Below are 15516 nucleotides of genomic sequence, written 5' to 3'. Positions count from 1 at the left end.
ATATATATATATATGCTACACAGTTTTCATTGGTCAAAAATGTATTTCTGCTAATATGATTATGAACAAAGCGGTCTGTTTTATACCGATATTAAGTTTGATATTAGACATTCACATTCGTTTGACATTCAAAAGAAAAGTAAATATCTATTATATGCTAAAACCATTTGAGTGAATGATATCAAACCAACTGTTTAACATAGAGCCTAATATTCTTCACATGCCACAACACTTCTTTTTGAAATGTATCTTATGTAGCCTACAGGTTTTGAGGACTTTTTAAATGTAAAAAAAAAAATAATATGAAGCTATTATTCTCCATATAAAGCTATTATTGACCATGTAACCTCTGGATGCCAAACCAACTGTGCAATATTAGAGGAATATTAGACTATGTTAGACTTAAAGGCCTCAATTTTCACTAAATTGATTCATCAACATTCAATACTTTTTAAATCTCTGCAGACACCCTGGATGTAATATCTTGCAAACCTTTCACAACTCACCAGCACATGTGCAGTAGATACAGATATCACTTAGCACGGGATCATTTCTAGTAGCATATGCTATAGGCTAAAGACTGTAGCACTGTACAGCCCTGCTGTTATATTTGGCGACATTTATGAGGCCAACAATCAGACATCAGAAAAAACACCATTGTCACATCACAAGTGTACAGTTGTAAAACCTCATGTTACATGTTACATGAGTGAGAGGGGACAGGGTACAGACCCAAAGAACAGTCAGGTGGGTAAAGAGTGGCCAGCTTCATTTTTGGGCAATTTCATTAGTCACAGGTGCGTTCAGATTTTGGTGCAGTAACTCAGCCAAACCAGCAGATGGGTTGCTTTCGTAGGCACTCCATCTGCTGGCAGAGCAGAGTTACTGCACATGTGCAGTACCTCTGCTCTGCCAGCGGATGGAGTGTTTTCCCACCAATCTTTTAGTATGTCCGAATGGACCCAACTTGTTTAGTAGGTAGGAGTAGTATCTAGTGGTAGTAGGCTACGTAGTAGTAGTATGCAGTATGCCACTGGGCCTTTCGGACGCAGCCCACATCTAGCCAAGTTCAGTCCAAATTCCCGGATGTGTTCTCGCCACACCGCTATCATCTAGCGGTGTCAGCGCTCATAGATAATAAACGTGTGTATGAGCGCTCAGGCTGCCCCAGAGAGCAGCCTCTCTCGGGTAGTCCTTTTGAAATTCGTGACTGATATCTCTGTAGTGGTTAAATATGAAATGTAGGCTAATTCGTTTGGGGTATGTCTAATGGGCAACATTCAGTCTCACTATAAGATATATTCTTATATTATTAAATGTTGTAACATGTTATTGTTCTTTGCATTCTTTTGCTTATTTAGGCCTATGTGTTTTTACCATTCAATAATGATTTTAAGAATTTATTGTAGCTAATTTATTTATTATATTTAAAGATTAATTGTCTTTATTGTAGTATTTATTCAACAGCATTTTAAATATTGATTATCTGATATGAATTGTATACCTGATGTCTGAAGTGTGGCTGAATAAACTTTTCCTCTTAACATCTGACCTGTTTGATCCATTTATATTGGTGAGGACAGACTAAATGAGAAACAGCTGTCAGTATAATCCAGTACAGTTCAACAGCACCACAATCTACAACTCAACACTTCAATAAAATGTTAGACTTAATACAATATTAAACTGCTTTTATTTTTTCTAGGTGTACCAAGTAAACTGTCAAGTCTCCATAAAAATGTAGACAGAAAGTATAATGATGAGACAAATGCAGCGATGGACAGTAACTAAGTATATTTACTCAAGTAGCTACTGTACTTAAGTACAAATTTGATTTACTTTGGGTATTTCCATTTACTTAGAGGGAAATACTGTACATTCTACTCAACTACATTTATTTGATAGCTATAGATAGGCCTACTTTTCAGATAGTTTGTTTTATATGTTGTAAGTTTCATATTTACAAGTTGCTGTGTGTTGTTATAGATTAGACTAGTACACCAGTGACAGGTTTTAAAATTAGTTCTACCATGACAACATTTAAATGCTGCTTACATGTAGCCGACGTTGATCAGTTAATATTCAATACATATACGTACTTTGAACTTTTCATTTTAAGTAGGCCTATATTTTGCGGACAAGACCCAGATACCTTTACTCATGTCAGATTTGGTATGCAACACTTTTACTTGTGACTGAGTCTGTTCTTTGTTGTGATATTCCTGGGTACTTTGTCCACAACTGGACAAACATATCGAACAGACATGCAAGCATCGCACGTCTCATCCTCATCCTCATCCTCATCCTCCGCTGTCTTTCTGGGATCTGCCTCCTCAGCTGGGCAGCCTCCTCCCCAGCCTGCAGGTACAGCAATCCTGCTCCAATAACTGCGCCAAGACGCCTTTTCCGATCCATGTCCGTTATTGATTTTTGATTTCCATCTCGACAATGCTCACGATCACAATAACCACCAACTCTCCACAAACTTTTCCCCCCGCACTTGACTTTTGATTATAATCAGAAGCCAGCTGCGGGGAAAAGGTTTTAAAAGACATTTTATGAAAACATTTTGGCTATAGCCTATGTTTTTGTGTCAGTTAGCCTATATATGTTGAAACGTTAAAAACATATAGGTCTACATATTAATTTCTTACTGTGGCAGTATAGAGACCTGTGGGTTGCCATGCCTAATTGGCAATGGCACAGCCAACCACCGGAGGCGCACCCACCTATAAAATGGGCGATCCCTCCCTGCCAGTTCTCTCTCTCGCTGCTTCCGACGGGTGACGTCATTTCCGAGCCGGACGTTTTGCTTCGGACAGGTAACGCGGCTTGTCTGCTCACCTGCTGCTTTCGGCTCATGTGGCAGGGAACTAATGATTTTGTGTTGTGTTGCAGAGTGGCTGACTTGGTGCTTCCCAGGCTCGTGTGCGTGTCACCTAAATGGCCTGCTGTGGTGAGTGTCTCCCTTTCTGCCTGTTAAACAGCTGATAATGACCGCGGCTAACAATAGCCTGATTGTAGGTGGACGCCGGTAGCTGCGCGTTACCCTCTCCCTCTTCCTCTGTGTGTGTCATACTGGTCGACCTGCTAACTGGTATGTAGCTTCCTGCATTCCCAATTGTTGTATGCACATGCGAAATTTATAGATAATAAATTTATCGGGTCCTCAGATCCCTCTGCTAATGGTGCGTGAGCGACGTCTGCCAATGGTGCGTGAGTGACGTCAGCACCAGCTGACCGGGTTTGCGGCCAGGGTTTAAAGCGACACATCACCACCAGCTACGGGGGACCGCTGCTGCTTTTTCTGTTTTTGCTTTCTGCTTTTCGCTGCTGCTTTTCATTTTGTCGCTTTTTCTTTGTTTTTCTTTTTGTTGCTTTTTGCTGCTTCTTTTGCGGCTGCTTTTGGATCGCTGCTTTTCACCGCGGCTGCTTAGCTTTTTGTTTAATTTCCTTTTTTTTGCTTTACTTTTTGTCCTGTTTTGCTTTAACCTGTTTGTCTACTCGTTTTGGTTGACCTGCCTGCGTTGTACGCCTTGGTATTACGTTTTACCGACCATTTAATTAACTCAATTTTAACGAAGTTCGACTGAGGAGTGGGGTTAAACCCTTTTGTGGTGGATTGGTTTTGTTTTCTTGGTTACTGTATTCAGTTCCCTCTGCCTGTCTGATTTCCCTAATTGCTTTGGCTTTAATATTCTGTTTGGGCAGAGGATTAATTCTTTTTTTCAGTATTTGTCTTTTCTTTATTTGGCGGTTGGCAGTTTGTATTTTTTAGTTTATGATTTATATTGCCTGCCAATGGCCTGTTTTGTTTAGGATATTTCTGTTTATTGAATTGTGTTGGTGTGACCCCACTAATTTCCCCTTTGTTTCCATTTTAGTTGCTGAGGTCCGGTGGTGGTGACCTGGTGGCGGGGTTCCCCCCCCTTTTCGTGTGCTGTGCTCCCCTGGGTTCTGGGTCTCCTCACTGTGCGTGTGTGACTGTCACGAGTGTCTGGGTGCTTATATTTTTGGTTGGGGTGTCTCCACACTATCAATAGCCTCTTCACCCCGGTAAGCCTCGGCCCTAGTTTAGTCCCCCATTTATTTGCCCCTGTCTGACTGGTGTTTTATTGTGTTAAATTGTCTTTTTGTAATAAAGCATATGCCTTTTTAAAAACAAGGAATCGTGTCATATCTGCCTTGAGTAAAACGAACTTGTGTGTCTTAAGGTGCACTTGGTGTAAAAGTAATTCCTGGGGCGAAATTCCCCAGGTGGCGTTGCTGGCAACAATATAGTTGAAGTGTACAATTTAACCAGATTGACTGAAGACCCTCTTATACCGCGCACCGCCCCCTCCCCCCCCCCCCCCCCCTGTATCGCCACATTACAATGTCTATGCAAAGCATAGGGCTGGGCTGTGTTTATAGGCCTTTTGTTTTATTCTAAATGCATACAACACAGTACAACAGCCAAGGCGAGCGGAGGTGGTGACATCAAGTTTGCTACTGTTCCAAAAGCATAAATGACTGTACTGCAGCGCCTGGCAAGATGGCGGCTTGAGCAACCACGCACGAGGACGCTGTGCACCAACCTTTATCCAGTTGCTTGAAAAGGAATTTCTTTGACTTATTTGTTTAATGACTAGGACCCGGGGTGCTTATACAGCGAGCTTTGCCGCTAGAGTTGGTGGAAAGAGAGACATTGCTTTGCGTAAAGTTCTCGAGGCTGCGGGGCACGACTACACATTTGGAGCCGGCTGCAAGGAGGAGCTCGAGGCTTTCGAGGAGGAATTCCCACCGCTGCCGGTAACACCATCTAAATCTCCAATGAAGAAAAAGGCCAGCGAGGCTGTGGAGAGCACCTCGCTTAGCATGGACATGCTCAAACAGTTTGAGGAGGTAAAGAAACTGATTAACTTCAGATGCGACTCTATCGACTGTAAAATTATACACCTGGAGGAAAAGTTGGAGCGCACCACTGTTGAGCTGAAGGCTGTGAGCGCGAAGGTGGCCCACGTTGAGCAGAGGGTCGCCCAGGTGGAGCAACCTGTCAAGCAGATCACCAAAAGGATGGATGAGCTGGAGACATACACGCGCCGATGGAACCTCAGGCTCGTTGGAGTTCCCGAGTCTGACCAGGAGGACGTCCGCAGTCGCGCCATCACCATCTGCCAGGAGGTGCTGCCTGATAAGAGGGACACACTGGCAGAGCATGTGGACACCGTCCATCGCCTGGGCAGGAGGAGGCAACCTGCGGAGGGTACCAACCCCAGAAGGATCATCATCCAGTTCATCTCTCGGGTCAGTAGAGACGCGGTGTGGAGAGCTGCAAAAACCTCTTTGTACCTCAGGGAGCGCGGCTTCCAATTCAAAGAGGACTTGTCGAAGGGGGACCGAGAGCGGAGAGAGAGGCTTTGGCCCGCGGTGGAGAGGGCGCGCGCCGATGGGAAAAAGGCCTTCTTTGCCGGGGCTCGAGCCTTCATAGAGGGAGAAGGTGAGATTAAACTCCCTGACTGACTATAACCATGCTAGGAAACACAGGCCCACTCTGACTGCTTTTGTTGATCCATTTTGTTAAATGAAGAACTAATAATGGGCCAAATATGACATGTGCGCTCAACCTTGACTTGTGTTTTGAGTTGATTTCTGTCATCGTCTGAGTCGCCTATTTCCTTTTGAAACAATCTGATAAGTAGTGTAAAGCAATGGTGCTGCAGGCGTCGCCGACCTGCTGCTTATTAGTTTAATTTAATGACACTATTTAGGCAGGTTAAATATTCTTTTTTCTTTTCTTTTTTTCTTTTCAATTTATTTATGGCTTTTTCCATCGTTTCATTGAATGCCAGGGGCTTAAGAAATGGGCTGAAGCGTAAAGCTTTATTTTTATTTATTAAACAGCTAAAAGTTGATTTTGCTTTTCTGCAAGAATCACACTCCAACATTAAAGACACAAGCTTTTGGAAAGCACAGTGGGGCAGTGATATTTGGTTTTCACATGGGTCTGAAACTTTGCAATCGTTGTGTGACAAACAGGGTCACTATGTCTGTCTGGTTTGCAGAATAAGGGACATAGTTTTCATTTTGATTAATATTTATGGCTATAATTGCAGGTCAGATAATGATGAGTTTTTGGACTCTTTGGACGCTAAACTTACCATTTTAACACAAAAATATTTTAATGCACACCTGATAATTGGAGGGGACTTTAATATTGTTCTGAACGAGTCTCTTGACAGATGGCCACCCTGTAAGCCCTCGCTTGCAAATTCTTCATTAAAAACGCTGATGAATAAATATGATCTTTATGATGTATGGAGGGAGAAATTCCCCAGGGACAGAGTTTACACTTGGAGTAACAAGGATGGCTCTAGACAATCAAGGCTCGACTATTGGCTTGTTTCTAACTCTCTAGATAAGGATTCCATCACAGCTGATCTTTTACCCACTCCGTTGACAGATCATAAGGCAGTTTTGCTTAATGTTAACCTGTCTCGAGACAATCTAAAAGTAAAACACTTCTCCTATTGGAAAATGAACTGCTCCTTGTTAAAACATAATTCTGTGAAAATTGAATTGCAGAGATTGATTAAGCGGCATTGGGATCAAGCTCAGAAGGACAAAGTTTATGGCAAAAACTGGGAATTGTTGAAATATGAAATAGGTAAATATATGAGGAAATATGGTAGCGACTTAGCTAAATCTAGAAGAAAAGAAGTAGGAAATATCACCTCTGAGATAACATCCCTAACCAGCGTTCCTCCAGATTCACTCTCTGCTAAAGATAGACTCAGATTGATTGAACTCCAAACGAAACTTGATGACTTGTATAAATGTAAGGTAGAGGGGGCTTTTGTTAGATCGAGGCAGAAGTGGCTGGAGGAAGGAGAGCAGATGACTTCATACTTTTTTAAAATGGAGAAATCGCGAGCCAAGCACAACTCCTTATCTGAGTTAAATATCAGTGGGTCCGTTATCAATGATAAGGAAAAGATCATTGATTTGATCATTTGATCATAATGCTATGTTGTTGTTCTTTAGTTATATAAATATACACTGTATTAGAACCATTACTCACGCTCAGAAGCTGATGTGTGATTCCCTAATCAGCCAGCAGGAGGTGCAAGACGCTATCTTAAACCTTAAAAACAATCGATCACCTGTGAATGACGGCGTCAGCTCTGAATTTTATAAAGAGTTTTCTGATCTGTTGGCACCATTTCTTTTTAAGGTTTTTTTCTCAGAGCGTTGCAAGAGCACAACTTCCTGCTACTATGACACAGGGGTTAATTAATTTAATACCCAAACCCAGAAAAGACGTGCTTCTTATTGACAACTGGAGACCCATAACTCTATTAAATAATGATTATAAGATATTTGCTTTAATTTTTGCAAAGCGATTTAAAGGAGTTCTGGACTCAATAATCGATGAAAATCAATCAGGATTCATGAGTAAAAGGCACATTGTTAATAACCTAAGACTTTGGATTTGATTGATTACTCAGATTTGATTGAAGATGATAGTTTTATCCTTTTCCTGGATTTTTACAAGGCTTTTGATACTGTTGAGCATCCGTTTATTTTCTATTGCCTTGAAAAATTTGGGTTTGGGGAATATTTTTGCAATGCAATGAAAACTCTTTATACAAATGGTAACAGCTCTGTAAAACTGACTGGTGGTACTACACAGAGGTTTTATCAGGAGAGAGGAATACGACAGGGGTGCCCTGTCTCTGTTTATTTGTTTTTAGTGGTGGCTCAAATGTTTTGTGTATATATAAAATCATGTAATTTGGAGGGCATCTCTATTGCTGGTAGGAAAATTTGCCTGAGTCAACTAGCAGATGATACTGCACTTTTTCTTAAAGACGCTTTACAAGTAAAGCCGGCTATTTGTTCAATCTTGTTTTTTTCTAAAGCATCAGGTTTATGCTTAAATTTAGGTAAGTGTGAATTATTTGCATTAAAAAACAATGATATAACCTCAATCGATGATATTTGTGTTAAAAGTAGGGTAAATTATTTAGGTATTACCATAACAAAAGAGCAGCAGGAGAGATGCTCTCTGAACCTTGAGCCCAGAATGAAAAAGGCTGAGAGCAGGTTTAATCAATGGCTGCAGAGAGATCTGTCTTTGAGGGGCCGTGTGCTCCTATCCAAGGCTGAGGGAATTTCACGGCCTCTTCTCTGGCTCTGGACAGTAAAACAATCAAAAAAATTGATCAAATGTTGTTTAACTTCTTGTGGAAGAATACATTACATCCGAAAATCTGTCGTAATCAATACCAGAAAGAATGGAGGGCTTGATTTTTTGGACTTTGGATCATTACACCATGTATTTAAGATTAATTGGTTAAAAAGTTTTTTTAAAAAATGATTCATCTTTATGGAACTTTATCCCCAAATTTGTATTTAACCAAATTGGCGGACTTCCCTATTTGTTAGTGTGCAATTACCAGATTAATAAAATACCTCTAAAATTGTCAGAGTTCCATAAACAGGTCTTACTTGCATGGAAAATAATCTACAAACACAATTTCTCCCCTCAGAAGTATTATCTATGGAACAACGGAGACATTTTACACAACAAAAAGAGCCTCTTCCTTATAAACTGGTTTGAAAGAGATATTCATACAGTCGCTCAGTTGCTGAGTCCAGATGGCCTATTAATGTCCTATGTGGAGTTTATACAAAAGTTTGGTTTTCCAGTTACAGTAAAAGAATTTTACCAGGTAATTGATTCCATTCCTACAGGTGTTGTAAACTTGTACAGAGGCTCCTTTCAGCCGTGTACTGTCTCCGTTGTAAATCCGCTTAACACTGTCTGTGGCAAAGTCTGTTTTGGATCACACAAAAGCAACAATAGAGCTATTCGGGAACGTTTTATGAATGAAATCTCAACGAAACCTTATATCACCACCTACTGGGCTAAATTTAACATCAATATACCTTGGACCAAGGTTTGGTTGTTACCACACAAATATATGATCACTAACAAAGTCAAAGAAGTGTCTTATAAAATATTACATAAAATTTACCCAGTAAAGCATTTCATGCAGAAATTTAAGAATGATATTGATGTCAATTGTTCCTTTTGCTCGGTACAACCCGAAACAGTTAACCACATATTCTGGCATTGTAACTACACAAAAAGGTTATGGAAAAATATAGCAAAATGTATCTCTGATAAGTTGTATATGAACTTTAATCTGCATTTTGAACACGTTATCTTTGGCTTTCATTCTGATACTACAGAAGATTTGGATAAGGCTTTTGTTATTAACCTGGTACTACTTTATGCAAAGTTCCACATCCACAGAGCTAAATTTGCTGGAGATAAATCCATTTTCTCTGTTTTCTACAAGTGTTTTGAATTATATTTACAGTCCCTCACCCCGCTAGGAAATAAGAAAGTCATAAAAACAAAGAACATTCGTGAAAAGTTTAATATTGGTAGGTAATTAGCTGTTATTATGTTGGTATTATTTTCACAGTTATTATTTATTTATTTATTTATTTATTCACTTATTCATTTATTTATTTATTTATTTATTTTTCTCTCTCTTCTTTCTTTCTCTCTTTATTTTCTTCTTGTTTGATTGTTAATGTTTATTTACACTGGCTTTCTGTTCTTTCATGTGAATGTAAGACTTTTCTATTTTCATTTAAAAATAAATAAATAAATAAATAAATAATAATAATAAATGACTGTACTCCCGTCCTCCCGTTCTCCCGTTCTTGGGAAGTCCGGACTCTCACGTGGACTTGCCAAGTCCACAAGTCCGAACTTGAGTATTGAGAAACGGCTAAACTGTCCGCCTCCACCGCGGCTTTTTGTCACCGCCCCCTGCTGCAGCCGCCCGCTCTCGTCTACTTTCCAGACGAGGCGCAGTTCATCTCGAACGAGCCACAGAGCTGGTCGAATTCTCTAAATTTTAAGGAGAGGTGCTTCAATGCTTCCTGTCTAATTTCCTTTAGCACAGAGGGTACGTCCTAAGTCCCTTAAAATTACTGCTAACCACCTAACCTAGCCACCTTACCTAACTGTTTAGTCCCTCCCACTTAGGAAAACATTTAAGGAGTCAGGAGTTAGGAGTAAGGAGCGAGGATTGCTGATAAGAGACATGAGAGCGTCACGTAAAGCGTCACGTAAAGCGACGTCCTATTCTGGTGACGGCGGCACCTATGGGCGGCACAGCTGGATCTGCTGCATAACAGAGCCAGCGTTTGGCGTACAACCCAAGTCACATTATATTCGCTGATCAAAGCCGTGGTTCTGGACATGAGCAGCTAAACATTTAACAGCCACACATCACCGACAATCCGCTGAACAACGCAACGGGTTGTGAATGAAATAAACTTAATTACAACATGACAGTCTTGCAGGAAATATCATTAACGTTACTCTTTGTAGTCACGTAGGCATGTGAATTACAGCGTTTCATTGCAAAGAATGCATGTAACGGGTACACTTGGGCTGTTTCTCCGCCATCTCGTTCAAATGAGCCAGACTTAGGGGGCGGGTATTTATACGTCAGAGCCTCAAGCTGAAAAAGACTTCCTGTTAGGAACCTCTCGTGTTACCTTACTCATCGCACCTAACAGATCCCTCCTAACTCCTAACGCTAACTCCTTACTGGCAGGAATAAGGCCCAATTCCAATCCAGCCCCTAAAGACTCAAGCCCTGAACCCTCACTGACTTAACTGACGTCAGCTGTAAGTGATTAAGTGTGAGAGTCTGAAAGGGCTCCGGATGCTACAAATAGGAATGGGACAGCACTTATCCCCCTCTCTACAAAATGTTGTTGACACTGGCGCCTCTGGACGTGATCATTTATCGGTTATTGTCAGCATATATTCCACACACAAAGAATAGGCCTATGTGTATAGATAGATAGATAGATAGATAGATAGATAGATAGATAGATAGTCATTAGTCATACTTCTACTGTTATTATACACATATGACTATTGTCACACAAGTATACTGTCAGATATTAATACATACTTTCAACATATTGTACCACAGTAGCCAGAACTATAACTATAATATTATTACTTTCATTAATGTTGTTGTAAGCTACTGTCATTACCTGCATCTCTCTCTCTCTCTCTCTCTCTCTCTCTCTCTCTCTCTCTCTGTCTCATTGTGTCATATGGATTACTGTTAATTTATTATGCTGATCTGTTCTGTACGACATCTATTGCACGTCTGTCCGTCCTGGAAGAGGGATCCCTCCTCAGTTGCTCTTCCTGAGGTTTCTACCGTTTTTTTTCCCCGTTAAAGGGGTTTTTTTTGGGGAGTTTTTCCTTATCCGCTGTGAGGGTCATAAGGACAGAGGGATGTCATATGCTGTAAAGCCCTGTGAGGCAAATTGTGATTTGTGATATTGGGCTTTATAAATAAAATTGAATTGAATTGAATAGGCTATAGGATATATATATATATATATAGGCTATATATATTCTTTGTGTGTGGACTATAACCACTGGTAGCTATTCCTCTGACTTCATGTGTGTTCATGTACCATCTTAAATCCTTGTTAATGTAATGTTTCATTGTTTGTCTATCTGTTTTTTTCACACTTCCTTCCATAACGTTACCGTTTGCATATCTGCCGACCGTGTTTTCGGTTTTTTTTTATAACACTTCCGGTGTTCCGAGGGCAACCCCTGTATTTGACATCACAACGCTATGAACTGAGGGTAATTTCCTTACCGTAAGTCCGCATCAATGCTGACCTACGGTAAGGGGGCATAAAGGGCTCACTCACTGACTCACTGACTTGACGATTTGACAATGGGACAGTCCTCACACACTCACGCACTTCACATGAACGCGCCTCTAAGTCAGTGAGTCTGTAAGGGATCGGATTGGAATTGGGCCTAAGAGACATGGGACAGCCTTAAAGATGGCGGACCTCGAACGACTTCCGGTTCAAGTAAGGAGTTAGGAGTTAGCAGTATAGACGAATTCGGCGAGCGATTTGTGTATGCTGCCATCTTGATTAGCCATGATTAAATGTCACGCTGCTAGCTTGCTAACGTCAGCACACGTAACGTATGCTAACGTTATATTACACAGTGTTTAATGATACAGTCTATTATCTCCCTATTACTCTAATCTTTCCTGCTTATCGTTCAAACAAATGGTTAATTTCTAAATTAATATCGGTACTCATTTAAGATACCTTCATCAGTTACCGGAGGCCACTGTCTAACATCATCAATCCAGCTATTCATGATGCTGTCACTGTAGAGAGTAAAAACACAATGACAGCATAATGAATTGATGACTGACACATGTCACTGCAGCATGGGGTGGGGGGCGGGAAGATGGCGGACTGAGCGGTCGTGTTAGTGAGCTACTCCTACTTAAATTTCCTCAAACAAGTGTTTTAACTTCTTATCCCCACCGTAAGACTATTCTAGAAGTTAATTAAGTACTTTTCCTCAAAATACACAACAAAATGAGCCAGTCTCGTCTGAAAAATAACGAGCGAGGGGGTGAACACGACTATGCTCGACAGGATCTTGTGGAGATGGAGACCGATTCCTCCGGCGAAAAGCGGGGTCTGGATGAAATATGTCAGTCAGCCCCATCAACACCATCCAAAGGAGAACATACCCGCAAGGTAGTGAAAGTTACTGACGATGAAGTGACAAATTCTACCATTCTAGCTGCTATTAACACGCTGGCTACGAGATTTGACCTGCAAGAAAAGAAGCTAGAAGACCTTAGCGTACAGATGAAGCAGAACTGTGCCCTGATAGCTAACCTCACTAAGGCATCTGAGTTCAACGCTATGGAGGTGAAGGACTGTAAAACTAAGGTATCGGTGATGGAGAAAGAGCTAAATAGCCTGCGGGCAGAATGTGTGGCTCTGAAGGAGAGGTCCAGAGAACAAGACCGATACAAACGTAGGTGGAACTTAAGGATTAAAGGAATGCCGGAAAAAATCAGTGAAGATACGAGAGGTGAAGTCATTCGCCTCCTCAGTAAGATAGCACCACACTGGGAGCAGAAAATGGATGATATCGTTGACACAGTGCATCGGATTGGACAAAGAACTGAGAACAGAACACGCTACATCATCATCCAATTCACACGGAGGCAGCATCGTGATGCATTTTGGAAGCTGACAAAGGACTCGAGAGTGTGCCAGGAAGCCGGAGTGAAGTTTGTGGAGGATCTCACACAGGAGGACAGGCTGGCGAGAGCAGCGCTGTGGCCACGGATCAGCCAGGCAAAGAAGGCGGGCGAGAAGGCTTATTTCAGAGGCCCATTTGCTTTCATTAACGGTCGCCGTATCCAAGAATGATTTGATTGTTGTTTGAAAGATGTGTCATTCTATTGGACACATAAATATCTGAAAAGGTACGTGGGGGAATGTTTACAGAGGAAGTCTCGACTCGTTTTTTCAGAGTAAAAGAAAAAAAAGAAAAAAAACCTCTTTTTCACTCTTTTCTTTTTAACTGTTTGATTGTTGTTTGCTGCGAGGTTAACCAGCGAATGAACGTTTTGAAAGCCAATTTATCTTTTATTTCACTGAATACAAGGGGTCTCAAGGACAATGTAAAAAGAAAAGCTATTTTTTTATACTGCAAAGGACAAAAAGCTCATTGTGTCTTCCTGCAAGAAATGCATTCATGTGCTTCTGACACCACCTTCTGGACGAGTCAGTGGGGAGACATGGTGCTGTTCAGTCATGGTTCCAACAAATCTGCAGGTGTTGCCATTTGTTTTAATAGATGTCCTGGAAACGTAATTACACATAAAGCTGATGAAAATGGTCATTGGTTGGCAGTTGTTTTAAACATTGAAGGTTCGTTTGTTATTCTAATTAACATTTATGGTTATAGTACCCTCAATCTAAATAAGCTTATGTTATCAGAAATCTCTGATATTGTCACTAAATACAGAAATGTTTACAGCACAAACCTGATCTTGTTCGGAGGAGATTTTAATTTAGCTCCTGATGACTGGCTTGATAGATGTCCATCTAAATTCAGTAATAATCATTATAATACAACTCTACTTGACTTCTGTAATACTCATGCACTTATTGACATATGGAGAAGTAGGAATATGAATATCAGTCAATTTTCATGGATAAAACCGAATGGAAATGCCAGATCTCGAATTGACTTATGGTTATCAACACTTGAACTAGTAGATTTTGTTTCAGATGTATCAATGTCAAGTGCACCCCTAACTGATCATTGCCTTTTATCTCTTGTGCTACAACCTTCACTACACAATAACAAAAGAAAAACACACTGGAAATTTAATGGTGACCTTCTGAAATGTGATGAATATTGTAATTTAATTAAAGATTTGATATTAGAGATAAAATTTGACTCAACAATAGGTAGCTATTGTAATAGGTGGGAGTTTTTTAAGTACAGGGTCAGACAAATCTCAATCAAATTTGGGAAAAAAAGAAGCAAAGCTCTCAGGGAACAGGAATTTAAGCTAGTACAAGATATTGATAACTGCTGTAAAAAGACACCTATGTCAGAGTCAGACAAAAATATATTCATAAACCTCCAATCGAAACTAGATGAAATGTACTTGAGGAAAGCACGAGGGGCATATGTAAGATCCAGGGCCAAATGGTTAGAAGAGGGGGAGAAAAATACTGCGTACTTCTGTGGCTTAGAGAAAAAAAAAGACAAGAAAGAAATGCAATTAATGTGCTTATGATAAATGATGTCGAATGCACGGACTCTAAACAGCTGTCTAATGAAGTCCATAGATTTTACAAAGATTTATATTCCTCGTCTCATTCTAAAGAGAAATCTGATGCCCTTTTCCAAAGTATTAAACATCACATCCCCAAAATCAGCACTGATTTCAAGGAACTATGTGATGCTAAAATTGAAATGTATGAATTGGATAATGCAATCAAAAAACTTAGTTTAGGGAAAGCACCTGGACAAGATGGGTTATCGTCAAATTTTTATAAATTTTTTTGGAATGAAATAAAAGAACTGTTATTTTTTGCTATTTGTGAATGCTTCACGAACAAGTCCCTAATGCCCACAATGAAGCAAGGATTAATAACCCTTATCCCCAAACCTGGCAAGGATAAAAATACTTGGAGAATCTGAGACCTATTACACTACTTAATGTCGATTATAAATTGTTTGCCCATGTTATTGCTGACGGATTAAAAGAAGGTATGGCACAAATTATCAGTGAAACACAATCTGGCTTCCTTAAAGAACGCTCCATCCATAACAATATCAGGCTAGTGTTGGATTTACTTGATTATAGTGACAGAATTGAGGATGATGGTTTCATTTTATTTTTAGATTTTTGCAAGGCATTCGATAGAGTGGAACACCCTTTTATTTTGGACACTTTGCAACACTTCGGTTTTGGTGATGGCTTCAGAGAGATCATCAGTATGCTTTATAATGACATAAATAGTTCAGTATCATTACCATTTGGCACCTGCAGTAGATTTGAGGTGAGAAGGGGTATCCGTCAAGGTTGCCCTGCCTCTCCTCTACTCTTTATTATGGCG

The 15516-nt window shown here is 40.3% G+C and overlaps 1 long non-coding RNA gene across 2 annotated transcripts; it reads left to right on the top strand.

Annotated features, from left to right (window-relative positions):
• Positions 1-2757: 2757 nt before the first annotated feature.
• Positions 2758-4165, top strand: LOC117252504 (uncharacterized). Of its 2 annotated transcripts, XR_013492092.1 has the most exons (5): positions 2758-2822; positions 2899-2956; positions 3025-3097; positions 3174-3212; positions 3885-4165. It is a non-coding gene; the product is annotated as an uncharacterized LOC117252504 (long non-coding RNA). The 2 variants fall into 2 exon arrangements; XR_013492093.1 differs by lacking the exon at positions 3174-3212.
• Positions 4166-15516: the final 11351 nt, after the last annotated feature.

The sequence above is a fragment of the Epinephelus lanceolatus genome, chromosome 9, assembly GCF_041903045.1.
Source record: "Epinephelus lanceolatus isolate andai-2023 chromosome 9, ASM4190304v1, whole genome shotgun sequence".
Classification (NCBI taxonomy): Eukaryota; Metazoa; Chordata; class Actinopteri; order Perciformes; family Serranidae; genus Epinephelus; species Epinephelus lanceolatus.
The sequence above is the reverse complement of the archived record's forward strand: the minus strand, read 5'-3'. Positions and strand labels throughout refer to the sequence as shown.